This window comes from Ambystoma mexicanum, chromosome 2q, assembly GCF_040938575.1.
Source record: "Ambystoma mexicanum isolate Mex_15411 chromosome 2q, UKY_AmexF1_1, whole genome shotgun sequence".
Lineage (NCBI taxonomy): Eukaryota > Metazoa > Chordata > Amphibia > Caudata > Ambystomatidae > Ambystoma > Ambystoma mexicanum.
The window spans coordinates 85,137,340-85,150,959 of NC_090924.1; the positions used below are offsets into that span (position 1 = coordinate 85,137,340).

The following is a 13,620-nucleotide window of genomic DNA, read 5'->3' on the forward strand; positions in this document are numbered from 1 at the left end:
AAAACTTTTTTTTTCTTCTCTTCGCTCACATTTTATTGCATAATCTGAAGCAATCCACGAAGCACACGTCTGGATCACTACTGATTCTGCCCACAACGGCGGCTGAGAAGCTGGCACTGGGTGGCCCAGCACCAATGGGCAGACACCTCCACGCCATACATCAGGAAAATATGGGGAGAAGAAGAAGCCTCGCGCCCAACACATGGACACACGCCGGGGAAGCCAAGAGCACTCACCAATAGCGTTCCAAGGTGAGAGAACAGTTGCCATAAGTGCGCACTGACAGGCGCCAAATTCACAAAAACATGGCGACAGGCACGTCCACCCCCAGGTCCGGCACGCTCTCCAGAATGGCCGCTAAGCTGTCACCGTCCACGCCGCAGGCACGCCCGCAAGGAGGGTCAATCATTGCTCTCAACCGCTTTGACCCATACACCGACCCATCATCAGTAGGCCCACGATGGCAATTGTGGATACAAAAATTTGAGATGGCCATGGAGTGCAAAGACATTACTACATCAAGGAAAATGAGGTTGCACCTTAATGTTGGGGATGAAGTCCTACGCATTTTCAATTCGCTGGCGATCATGGACCAATCAAGCCTACAGGACAGAGTAGTGGCGCTGGCGCACGAAGGTCACCAGGGGATGGTGAGGACCAAGGCCCGGATAAAGCACCGCGTTTGGTTCCCCCATATCGATGGAAAAGTCGAGCAGCTAGTCAACACCTGCCTTCCATGCCAAATAACGGGGGCGCCGCCCAGTCCCGAGCCCATCCTATCAGCAGAGCGAGGGTCCGCTAGATGGGACGCCGTCAGCATAGACTTCTGCCAAATATAGGAAGGCGCATACCTATTGGTGGCAAGCGACGACCACTCCGGGTACCCTGAGGTCGAAATCGTCAACTCCATGGCAGCGGAGGCGGTCATACCCGCAATCGAGAAAATGTTCGCAACGCATGGCCTTCCAAGGAGGATTAGGAGTGACAACAGCCCACCGTTCCAAGGAGAGGAATTCAAGAAATACCTCACGGAACTCAACATCCGCTACCACCACATAATGCCGAGATGGCGACGTTGAACGTTTCATGCGAACCATGAACAAAGTCTTGAGCCTGTGGTGCGTCAACGCAAGCCCCTGGAGAGTGGACTTATACCGATTCCTACGGAATTACAGAGTAACACCCCATAGCACAACGGGAATACCGCCGGCAGACATGATGTATGGGACAATCATCAACTCATCCATCCCGCACCACCCGAGCAGGAGCACAGACACGTATGACCGCGAACGCACCGAACTAAGGAGGACCGTGGCAAATGCACACATGAGTAGCAAAAGAAATGCCAAGAGGTCCCACCACTGAGTTGGTGATCAAGTGGTCATGGTGAGAAACCCATCGAAATCGAAACTAGACACCCAATACGACGCCGTCCCATGGACTGTAAGCCAGAGGCATGGCACTATGATAACAGCCAAGAGGGGACATAGACAAGTAACGAGAAATGCGTCTTGGTTCAAGGCAGTACCAAAGGATCTTGGGACGGACGGGGAGCCGCAACCGGAGGTAGAAGAGGACCCGCCAATGGGGGAGGGACATGACCACCCGAAAGATGAAGCGACCATGGACGACAGAATGGAGGAACCGCCGAGTAAACCAGAATGGGGTGAGCCGAATGATGAAAGTGAGCAACCCGATGGGAGCCAGGGGTTTGCACCCAGGGGTGGACGGTATAGTTTAAGAACTGCGCCCCGGCCCCCGGGCAGACTCAGAGACTATGAGTGGTAGAAGACCCGATCGAGACTATCTAACTCCTTCGCTAGAACAGTTTGCCCAAGCAATGTTTGGCTGTTTATGTTTTGTTTAAAATAAAGGAGGAATGTTATATCCGCCTTGCGTCCCGCTACGCGGTGACGCAAGGTGTTCACAATAAAAGCCCCACCCCCGCTCTGCATGGGCAGTTCCGGGGCAGGACAGCAACACACGTGTGTATGTGTCTTTACTGCTCCCGCTGGAGCTGCACAGCGGGGCCTTGCAGCCCAAGGCCTACCTTCCTGATTTCCCGCCGACGCCCCGGCCGGGAGTCAGGGACATAACACCTGGCTCATTACTTGTTCTCCTCTTTGTGCTAGCATACAAGCACCCTTTCAGGGAATACCTCCACCATTAACGTGTTCTTGTAAGTCATTTCAGATCGAAATTGAAATCCCTGTTCTTCAAATAAATACAATAAAATCGTGTAAAACAATATAGAAACCAGTAAAACAGTCAAATAACATCAGAGCTTTCAAGTTTCCCCTGGTCATGCATGAGAAAAAGCCACCCAGTATTTTTTTTAATTCGAATTCTGAGAATTGTAGTTTTCCTAAATTGTGAATTGGTGAAAAAAACTACAAGTTCCAGAATCCAAATGGGGAAGGGGGGCTGGACAGAATTCTCACATGGCCATGGGAAACTTGAAAACTCTGATAACTTTCAAAGTGAAACAGAACGCGTGACAGTCAAGCCGCCAGTAAGTGTACAATTCGAAACAACACAAAAGTTAACCAATTAGGTCCAAACACTGCTGGCTACGTGGGAAAGTGAGCAATAACAATGTTGTTTTATCCATCGGCATTACTCTGTGAGGTGGCTTTTAATATCACGTTGGCCTTCTGACAGTTAGTTTATCCATATGAACTTTCCGTTTTTTGTGTCTATTACCGATGCACTTGTTCCGTCTCATTTTGAATGACGTCACCTAGTGAGCGAGTCACTGTTGTTTCTATTGGTGTGCGACAGGAGATACTGAGTCTGCGCGAAAAGATCTAGACCCACTGACAAGAAAGAGGCCTATATGTCAGCAGTATTTAGGAGCGGTGTTCAGGTGAGAACCATGGGTAGAAGAGAAAAAGGGGGTGGTCTCCGTGCAAAGTATGGGGACCAGTGTTGCCAGGTCCGGTTATCATAATCAACTTTGGAGGTCTTTTTGCCCAAAGTATTTTATAATATATGCAGGTCGCTTGTTGCGGTTTTTGTCCGCTTATCATCCCCATTGAGCACTTTTATTCAGTTCAAGGGGACAAAAACCGCAACAAACAGAATCCTTCACCTGACGCGTCCCTGAATGACCTACGATTACCTTCCCCAGCTCGTCAGCCTTCTTCGTTTTAATCCCCGCTGCGGCACCAAGACCCCCTGCTGCTAAATTTCATTTGTTGTAGTGGTCACTATAAGACCCTGTGGCTTACTGGCTGCGCAGAGCACGGCTGCAAAGTTTCATTTCTAAGGAATCTTAGCAGCAGGGCTCGGCGCCGCAGCAAGCCCCAAGCCTCCTTCCCTTTGCTCATGCTTTCATCTGATACAACAGCAGACCCTACTCCAGTTGGTACTGCAGTTGTTATGTAATAGGGTAATCCTAGATGGAATCCTAGGCATTGGCCTGCGCCGCATCCAGATAGAGGTGTGCGGGTCGACGGGTGCCTCACCTGGATAGAACTGTGAATGTTAGCATGCTAAAGGTCAGGTAACCCACTAACCAATATAAGCTCAAACTCTGCATACTTATCTCACTCAAAAAACTCACACAACCATCTCTCACACAGCAAGCCGCACGCACTTCACAACACTGCAACAACACATAAGCCGGAGCAACAGCACACGCGGACTGACACCGATCCAATATCCGCACCAAAGCTCAGTATCTGGTGTATACCGAGCTGAAGCTGCCAACAGAACACCACTCCTCTCACTATCCTACTCCCTCTTCACCTTACTAACCCATCCCACCTTATCATTTGCAGATCCGCCAGAGCGCCTGGGGACCAATTTCCGTTGGTGACGGTGCGCGGTACAAATACCTTTTAACATTTAATGTCTAGGATAGTTACGTATATTTTCCATGCTTGTCTTAATTACTATCCATATGCCTGGTGTTTAGATTTTGTATGCTTTGCTAAGGAAACAAATGCATGCATTTTCATGGTGTGCACGTTCAGGTCATTTCATTTGTGGTTTTACGGGGGCAGGTTGCAGGGGGGGTGCAACACTTTCATAACAAGTGTGCACAAATTAACAATGCCATTCAAATAACAGGAAATTCTAATGTTTACGCTTGAAGAAATTAAATACTTCATACTTTTTCTGCAGAATGTGTAAATTATACATTTCGATTAAATAAAGAAACTGGAATATAGATGATGATTCTTGGTGTGTCTCGCACAAAAGTACTGATCAACTGTGGAATGATTATGGCATACCCACTATGTATCACTAGGTGGGACAGTCTTGCTTTAAAGGATGAAAAGGAAAGGGAACTGAGGAAATTGCAGAAAAGCATGACCATTAGTACTTTTGGCATCTATTAGCAGCATTTAGCAAATGCCTAAAACGTATAAACAAGCCAAAAAAGGTTAGCTTTGCCAATATTTTTTTTGATATGACTTAATTGATGGACATGCACACTGCTTATAAATCGATTGGCTGAAGGCATTCCTGGTTAAGACCTTTTGACTACACTTGCAGCATTTACAGCTCAAGTAATTAACTCTCAGAAGACTGCTTTGAAAAAACTGGCATGCACTTTGAGTGCAAAGTTTGATGTTAAGGCTTGATTAAAGAGAGCTCAAAGAGTTTCCTTCTTGCTCAGTGCATTGACAGGCCAACTCTAGCGTGAACGGGATGACTAAGTCCTTTCGTCAGTACTGTCATCGAATCTTGGCACCTGGCTTGTTCATTTGGGGGAGTACAAGTGTATGTTTTGTAGACACTCTATTCTTATTTGGACAAAGATTATCCTCTGTAACCACCCGGGTAGTTCGATTACATCAAAATGTGAGGAGTGATGGAGTAGAGGAGGAACTCATGAGGGAGCCATTGACCAGATGGACCATATGAACCAAGGACAGAGGAGAGCGATCAACCAGGTTGCCCAAGACCAGAAAAGCGACTGATTGTTTATTTATATAGCGCCTATACGCAATGGGTTTCAAAGCGCTTCAAGGCAGGGCGGGAACAAGGGAGAATACAGTGATATTCTTACAAGTCCTTGATACATCAAGAATGAGAAATGAACTATCATACCTGGCCTAACAACATTTCTGATAGTGCAAGAACATTTGACAATAATAAGGAGGGGAGGGGGTAGGAAGGAGACAGACAAGCGGCTACCTTGCTAGGCCTGATGACAATTGAGGAAGTGCCAGAATTTAACAGGAGGGGAGGAGCAGGGAGAAGGAGTAGAACAAAAACGAGCAACTATCGTAGTAGGCCTGATGACATTTCAGATGGTGCTGGAGAGGGAGGAAAAAACAAGGGAGGGGGGAGGAGACAAACGAGCTGCTATCATACAAGTCTGGCAACATTTCTGATAGGGTAAGCGCCAAGACAGATCACAGTGAAAAGAAGAGGGAGAGGAGAGAGGAGGGGACACCAGGAGGAGGGGATAGACACTCGAGCAAGCAGTGGGGGGGGCAAGATACAACAGGCAGGAAAACAGTTGATAAGGGGGGGTTAGAGAAAAAGGATAGAAAGGAGATGTATGCAACGAAACTAAATGCATCAATGCAGCTAAATTTGAAACAGGCTAAATGCATCTAAGCACAGCCACATCTGAGAAGCACCAAGATAGAGAAGATAGCAGTGGGTGAGAAACAGCAGTGTCATCATAGTGTAAACATGGGGGAACAAGCAGAGAAGGGGGCTGAGGCAAGATGGGGGAAAAACGAGTCAGAGTAGGTAATGTACCCAAAGTTGTGGAGGAGTGTTTTGGAAGTCCAGGGCTAAAGCAGAAGTGAGGTTAGCGGCATTGGAGGTTCGTGTGCAGGGGCGGAAAGAATAGACTAGTCGCGGACAGGGAGCAGAAGGGGGCCTTTGTTGTGGGCCTTCTGGTGAGGGGTCTGACTAAAGCCTGCCGGTAGCCTATAGGCCAGGAAACAGAGCCCAGGACCAATAGCGTGCCGGGAGTCGGGCGCAGCCTTGCTGGGAATCATGCTTGCAAGCAAGAAAGTGAGGGAGCCATCTTAGAGGTGCCGCAAGGTGCCCTAAACACACAGGGGCACACATGGCCAAGTAACACAACACCTGATGCAGCATGCCCACAGAAAGCTGGGAGGTAATGGTTAGGGTTGCAGTATGCCCCAAGTAGCCCAATCGGAAAGGACTGAGCAGAGGAGAGTGACTCACAAGGGAGTCATTGACCAGAGGGGTGACAGAAAAGAGGAGCATTCACAAGGCCAGCCCTGGATTTTCACTTTGCATGATGCTCCTTCTAGTATTATACTTAGAATGGGAAGAACACAAATACCAGTCGTAGCATTTAACAGGAAATGCTTCGGCTGGCTCGGTGTCATGAAGGACATGAGGATACCGGGCAGGTATGCAAGGGAGCCAAAGACCAGAGGAGAGTGATGAATCGTGGACCAGTTGTACGATGCACCAGAAAGGATCCAAAAAAAAATGATGTGCTTTTAAAAGTCACACACATGCAAGCAATTAAAATGGATAATACGTGTTTGAAAAATACAATGCAATTTAATAAGTGCTTTTGGTTCTGTGTTCTCTCTATGTATATTTGCGTTATTGTTATTTTTCTTACTTTTGAAACCTATCCAGTGTTTTAGAGGTGCACTTGTTTTAAAGGGGCATTTACCTTATTATTTCCTTCTGACCTGGCAATCCCAGTGGGAAGCTGCCATTATGGGGCAATGCTAGAGCGGAGGAGGAGACTAGTCAAATTGCCCCTAATGGAAATGAGGGATGTGATCGACGGGGTGGTGCGGCAGGTGAGGGGGAAGAGATTCTGCCAGTGCTCAGCTGGATACCAAGGGTGTTCTGTCGTTGGAGGACACAGATCTTCTCTTTGGGAAGTGATAATTGCCCTGCTAATGTGGAAGTTATGCGATTGGCATATATGCTGCGACGACCACTGTTATTTAGTCTCTATGGGAGTTCGGCCGCCCCCTTTGTCTTATGGGTTTGGAGAATGAGGCATATTTATAAGGAGGGTGGAGGTGGTGTTTGGGGCGGGTGGTCTACAACTATTATGGAAGAGGGGAACTAATGCTATATCATTGCACAGCAGGCGGGCCGTCATTGTTCGAGGACCATGTTGAGACTGTAGGAGGTGGTGTCAATGGAAACTGGGGAAGTGGGTGGGGGGTGGACCTCGCTGTACTCGAATCGTATGCGGAAATGTTAAGGGGGGTGTATCCGTGGTTGTTGGTGGTCAAGTGTTAAACGCTTTGCGGAAAGGCACCTGTTTAAAGAGGACGGAATGTGTGCTGTCGCACATCCTGATTTGTAATGCTAGCTTGCTTTTGATGGCTAGCGGTTTCAAAATGTGCCGCTTTCTATTGGGTCCTGCTTGTGACTGGGCATATCATATGTATGTTTCTTGCGGGGCAAAATCGATCGATGGCATTTTGCAGAGAGTAAGAACTACTTTTAAACGGATACTTGTTTGGCTTTGCTGCGCTCTGTGCTCTACCGAGTGCATTGCTGCACACTATTGGGTTTCACAATACCATGGTCTACAATAAAGGTGTATTTTTTTTTTCTGGATTGTTAATTGGTTTGTTGCTTGAGCGCTCACAATCCCCCACTTTCCTTTACTACCTGATGCATTACCTCCATGTCCACTCTTTCTTGTCTCAGTACGTACTTCATGAGGCCCCTGCCTCCGGCACAGGAGCTTCTTCTATTTCTTTTACTCCCTATAACTTCTCCCCTTAAGCCACGTCACCCAGTTTAATTTTTCCTGCTTCCGGCAGGTTGGTTTGTTCCCGGTTGCTGGCCCCCCAGTGGGCCCGTGTAGCGGGGCCTCTGGTTCCCTCCAGGTGTGGCATGCTTCTGAGGCCCCTGCAGGGTTTGGGTCCCGGTTGAGCAGGTAGCCTCGCCCGGTTTGTTGCTGGGCTCTAAGCCGGCGTGGAGGCATTGCGGCCCGGGTACGGTAAGGAGTTGGGGGTTCTGTGGATGTTGCTATGCCTTTTTCCTGCCGAGTGGCCGTCTTCAACGTTCCGTTGTGGAATGGCATGCCGGCTCCTTGATGTGCCTTCCAGTGGCGGGTGAACTCAGCCTCTGGTGCGGAGGTGGTCAATCTATGCCTAATGGACCGTTCCCTAGGGGATAGATTGTTTGTTCTCCCCCATTGGTGGCTTCTCCTGGCCTACGGTTTAAATGAAAAATCAGCGGGTTGATGTTCTGATGGTTGTTTATGCTCGCCATGGTAAGCACGCTGCAAAACACAGGCACCTTGTCATGTCTTCATCCTCGTCTTCCTCTTTGCCTGTACTTCGCAGAGGGAAGAATAAGAAATCAAGGCAAATTTCCTTGTCCCGGAGAGTTTTAAAGGGGTTGGTAAAGCGGCTTGCTGGAGGGAGTTGCAGCCATACATATGGCCACAAGCACAGGCGTTTGTCTTTCCTCTCGTCCTTCTCTTCTGGCACTGAGTCCTCCTCTCTGCTGCTTCTTGTTCCTTGTCGGCTGATGCACAAGGAAAATATCTGGACACAGATGTGGTGGAGGTAGTCCTTGCTCAAGTTTGGGACTGCAAGGGGTTTTCAGAGCCCCTGGTGCCTGTAGAGGGTGCTGACCCTACTATTCGCCAGTATAGGCATACCCCTACGGTCGGGTTGCGTTTGGTGTCTGATGTCCGGGATAAGGTCCTTCGGGAATGGCGTGACCCGGAGAAGATTGCGATGCCCTGCTTTATGGCCAAACTCTACCCATTGAAAGGGGGTGAGATGTTGCTCTCGGATTCAATTGCGGGTGATGATATCATTGCCAGTCTGGTGGGTCGCTCCTCTGTTTGCTGAGGTGGCTGCTGTCCGGGAGTGCAAAAGTTCATGCTGGTGCACATCTGGCACTCAAGGCCGATATCTACGGTTCCTACACGGGGGAGACTGTGCTAAGTGGTTTCAGGAAATTGAAAATGGCCGTAGATGGGGGTTCTGACTGTGCCCCTCTGCTGGTGCAGATGCAGAGGCAGGTGGAATTTTTGTCCGATCTGGAGTTTGATGGTGTGCGTGGATCAGCCATGGCCATGCGTGCTGGTGTCAGCACGGAGGCATGTGCATCTGCAGGATTGGGAAACGGATGGTTCACAGAAGGCGGCTGCCCTTGACTTAACGTTTTGATGATTCACTTGAGGATAAAGTGCATAAAGTGTTTCGTAGTGACAAACGCACTGACAAGTTACGGCAGAGGTCTACCTCGACGGTCGAGATATCTTCTTCGGGTGCGGGGACGGGACCGGACGGTCTTTCCCTGGTTCCTCTTACGGCTCTTTTCAGGGTAGTAGGAGAGGTTGTGGTCCTCCGCGCTCTTCTCGTCCGGGCCCAGCCCAGGGTCCTGTTGGTTTGGGCAGGCTGGTGGGATTGACTTCTCCGGCTGTTTTTTCCTGTATGGGACAGGTGGTACTCGGATTTGGGCTCTGCGCACCATTTGGAGGATCGGACTGCTGTTCCCCTGTCGCTGACCTAGAGGTTGGCTGTGTAGACTGCCCTTTCTGTGTTGTTGCTGAGGGCGCCGTTCATGCCCGTTCCTTTACCAGTCTGGGTTTTCTTCTCGCGGGTGTTTCTGGTCCCCTGCCCTTTGGGGACGTTTTGCCTCATTTTGGTGTTTGGCTGCTTCCTGGGCAGTTGCAAGGGGGAGGGAGGTTCTCTGCCGGTGATTTGTAGGGCAGCCAATCGGGGAAGATCTGGGCTTTTTCATCTGCCACTGTCGGCTGATTGTCTCCCACTCTGGGGATGGTTCCTTCGGGGTTGGGGCTTTTGTCGGTGAGGATGTGAATTTGGAGCTATTCAAGGTGTGTAATTTTGTTCTGCACTTTCTGGCTCTGTCTCTCATTGGGACCTTTCCCACTTGCTGCTTTGGTATGCCTCATGAAGTAAGTACTGGGACGAGGAAGAGTGGACGTGTAGGTAATGTCTGATTACTTAGTGGTCATCTTCATTACTCCTTCCTCGTCACAGTAATGACGACCCTCCTCCCCCTTCCCTCTGGGAGGGTCCCATGCTCCGGCTTGGTTATGTAAACTGGGTGACGGGGAGGAGTTATAGGGAGTAAAAGAAATAGGTGCTGTCGGAGGCAGGGACCTCATGAAGTAAGTACTGTGATGAGGGAGACTAGGCAGACAACTACCGGACTTTAGATCACAGCATTTTCTACTTTTGGGGATGCAGAAAATGCATATCGAGGGTTAACGGGTGCCTTTTATTTTTTATTCCAGTGTTTTTTTATGATTTATTTTTTTAAAAATGTTTTTATTTTATTTATTTATTTGAACTTTACTCAGTAACAACTAAGTTTTGTCAAAAACCTTCCATATCTACAGATGCAGTACAGAATGAGACGGGCTAACGCCTCCCCTAGGCGCTGGCCAAGCCACTTAACTAGCCGGAAGGGCTAGTTCCTTGAAGGAACACTGTGAGACATTTCTTTAGGCTGAATTCCTGATCTAGTACAGATCGACCATTGGGCCGTAGCTGGTTTATCTGGTCAAACGCTAGATCGATCAGTTTGGCCAAGGCTTGAGTCCATCTAGTGTTCTCGCCGGAAATTAATCTATTCCATAACTCGTCTGTTTGGAATATCCACAGGTTTTCGGCCAGCGAAGGGAGGTATGTGTTTCTATTTTCATTCGTGTTCGGGCATTCTATCACAAGGTGCTTCAAAGTCTCGATGGATAATTCCTTTTTACATAATCGCAATCGCTTCTCGGCACCAGCTCCTCTGATTATGATTTCTCTAGTTGGCAGCAGGTTTAACCTTGCTCTCATGATCGAATTTCTCAGCTTCTTATCTGGAAACTTGGCACAGTATTTCTGTGGTTTTTTCACCTTGTTAAAGGATAGTTCCGGGACTTTTTTTTTATTGTCCCTACGATTCGGCCATGTGTTTTTAAGCATAAATCGGTAGATCGTAGAAAACTTTCCTATGGACCTTACCCGACTTTTCGTCCATTAACGCACTCGAAATCAGCCGCCATTTTGTGATAATCCTATCATTTCCCCCCATCGACCTGGCTCACCTGCGTTTGCGGCACTAAATCAAATCCCCCGCCACTGAAACAGACTTTATCAAAACATTCATATTCCCCGCCTCTATCCGTGACGTGACTGTGCTGCGTAGGCAAACGCGCCCAGGCGTCTTCTACGCGACTCCACACAGGACCCGGAAACCAACACAGATCAGCTCACAACACAGCGCCCCACAATTCGGAATATGAAACTGTACTTTTAAATCAAACTGCAAGATTGTAAATTTGGTAAAGTACATTTATTTGACATCAAATGTTTAGAGAATATTCAGCGATTTGCATTTTTCTTTGCTCTCGATCCAAAATAGTTCGTCTTGAGGCAAGCGATGTTCGTGTGCAGTACACAGGGTGTTGGTTTACGATAAAATAAGCTCTTCGGTCGCACTGATAATCGCATGGCTGTTCCAACAACGAGGCACTAGGCCACCACAACGGTATGTATGTTGCATCTAGCCATTAGTACCGCGTTAGGGCATACTTGTACTTGGCGATCGTGCCATAAAATGGTCAGGGTGGTAACGTTGTTCACGCGGAGAAGCAACTGGCGGTTGTAAAAGCCATCCGCCGGTGTCTGGTACTCGTGACACATACAATAATGAAGGATGTACCTGTTTTAAAAACATAAAAAATGAAATTAGTCTCACCATCAGATCTTTATTAAAATTATTCATTTTATATATTAGGTCGGGAAATTATTTCATAGCTAGGACAGTGCAACTGGGTATTATACGTCATTTCCAGTAACCCACCCGCTCTCCTCCGCCATTTTCAGAGCTGCCTGAGCGCCAGTGGACCACTTCGTCACTGATATGATATAATATGGCATTTGCAACGCGCCTATACACAAGTGTTTCAAGGCGTGGCGAGGCAGGGAGGGGGGGGGAACAAGGAGAAGACAGACAACGATCCTACTAGGCCAGGTGTCATTCAGATCGCGCAAGTGCAGGGGTAGGGGGAAGGTAAAAGTGCAAGGGGAAGGGGAGGGGGGAAGTGGAGTACAAGGTAAGTAGCATAAAATAATAAATACATAGGGACAGCTGGTGGCGAGTGCAAGGTAAGTGCAGAACAAGTGCTGGGAAGGGGGGGCTGTAGGATACTGAGACAGTCCCCCAGTGCAGGAGTTGACAGGGAGGCAGTGCAGGTGGAGAGTGGAAGGGCCCAGGACCGAGGTCGCAGACAGTGGACCAGTTGTAGCAGGGGAGAGGGAGAGAGAAAGCAGAAGCAAAGAGGAAGGTTTTGAGGTGCTTCCGTAAAAGGAGATGGTTCTCCTCAAGATAGTGCGCGGTACAAAACAATATGCCACATAGAACGAACAAGTACAACTTAACCCGTCTTTAAAGCTACTGTATAGTAATTAAATTGCGGTATAAACTCATCTAAAGAGTTACTTACATTATATTTGCATTTTCCATTGTGTCTGGGCGTAGGGCAGCTCCGAAATACCACTCCTTCTATGCCGACGTTATTTCTTCTAATGAACGAACATTAAATGGCTTTCGTTTCTGAAATTATATTCATTATCGTTTACGTTATTGCACCACACCCCCAAAAAGAAGTCTTTCGGGATGGTCCCGGCCTGTCAAGGTCAAATAACAATAGAACCTTATACTGAGTCGTGGGCCATTCCGGCACCCGAGCAAAAAATGAAAGCAGCTGACCTTCACTTTGAACGAGCACACATTCCTAGTTAGCTACTTTCAGTGTAAGGCCATCTCACAGGACTTGAAATTTACACTCCATCTTTGCATTTTGTCTGCGTGCATTTGCAGCCCCAGAGAACCATAAATACGGAGACATTCTATATTTTTTGAAAAATGATTTATATTACTGTTTGGTTTAATTTAATGCGCAAATGAACAAGGTTGGATACACATTGCATGTACATTGAGCAATCACTTTTATTTACACAATACATAGCTACACATATTCAATGGGCCTGCGACATGAGGAGACTCCAGAGCAAAGTCACAGGTGACACCCGGGTGGTTCGCACAACTGCACGGTGAAGGGAGGGGCAACGGTGGAGAGACACATTGCATGTACACTGAGCAATCACTTTTATTTACACATTGCATAAATACACATATTCAATGGGCCTGCAACATGAGGAGACTCAAGAGAACAGACAATCAAATTACAATCATTTAAACCGTGATGTGTATTTCTCAATGAGCTCTGCTTTAGGTGGATATGGAACAGAGGCAATGTTGGGTGGCAATGCAGTTGTCCCCTGCACAGGTTCGTTCACAACTCCATGTATGTGCCTATCTAGGACATCAACAATAAGTCTCTCAATAAACTCATATTGCATATCCTCAAACACTGGTTTGATCACCCATTGTTTACTTCTTTTAGTGAAGGCCTTATTGTAGCGAAGCGTCCCTAAAGTTCTGGTCGTCCTACTTTGTTGACGGCCAACATTATGGTTATGTGCCAAGACCGCTAGAAGAGTCCGATTTATCATGCCCTCCATGCCAAAATGCAATCGTTTTGGCCTGTACTTTAGGCACATATTGTGGAACACCTCCAAATCTCCTGTGTGGCAGAATTCCATAAGTCCCCTCAAATCTCTTGTTATAGTTTTATCAAATACAATCTTTTCA

General features: G+C 47.8%; 1 protein-coding gene across 1 annotated transcript in view; it reads left to right on the forward strand.

Moving 5' to 3' along the window:
- The first annotated feature begins 2,772 nt into the window (after positions 1–2,772).
- Positions 2,773–13,620, forward strand: part of RAB40C (RAB40C, member RAS oncogene family) — a 520,231-nt gene continuing 509,383 nt past the window's right edge. The window contains exon 1 of the mRNA XM_069646914.1: positions 2,773–2,866. The gene's annotated coding sequence lies outside the window, so the exon portion shown is untranslated. The remainder of the gene's footprint in view (positions 2,867–13,620) is intronic.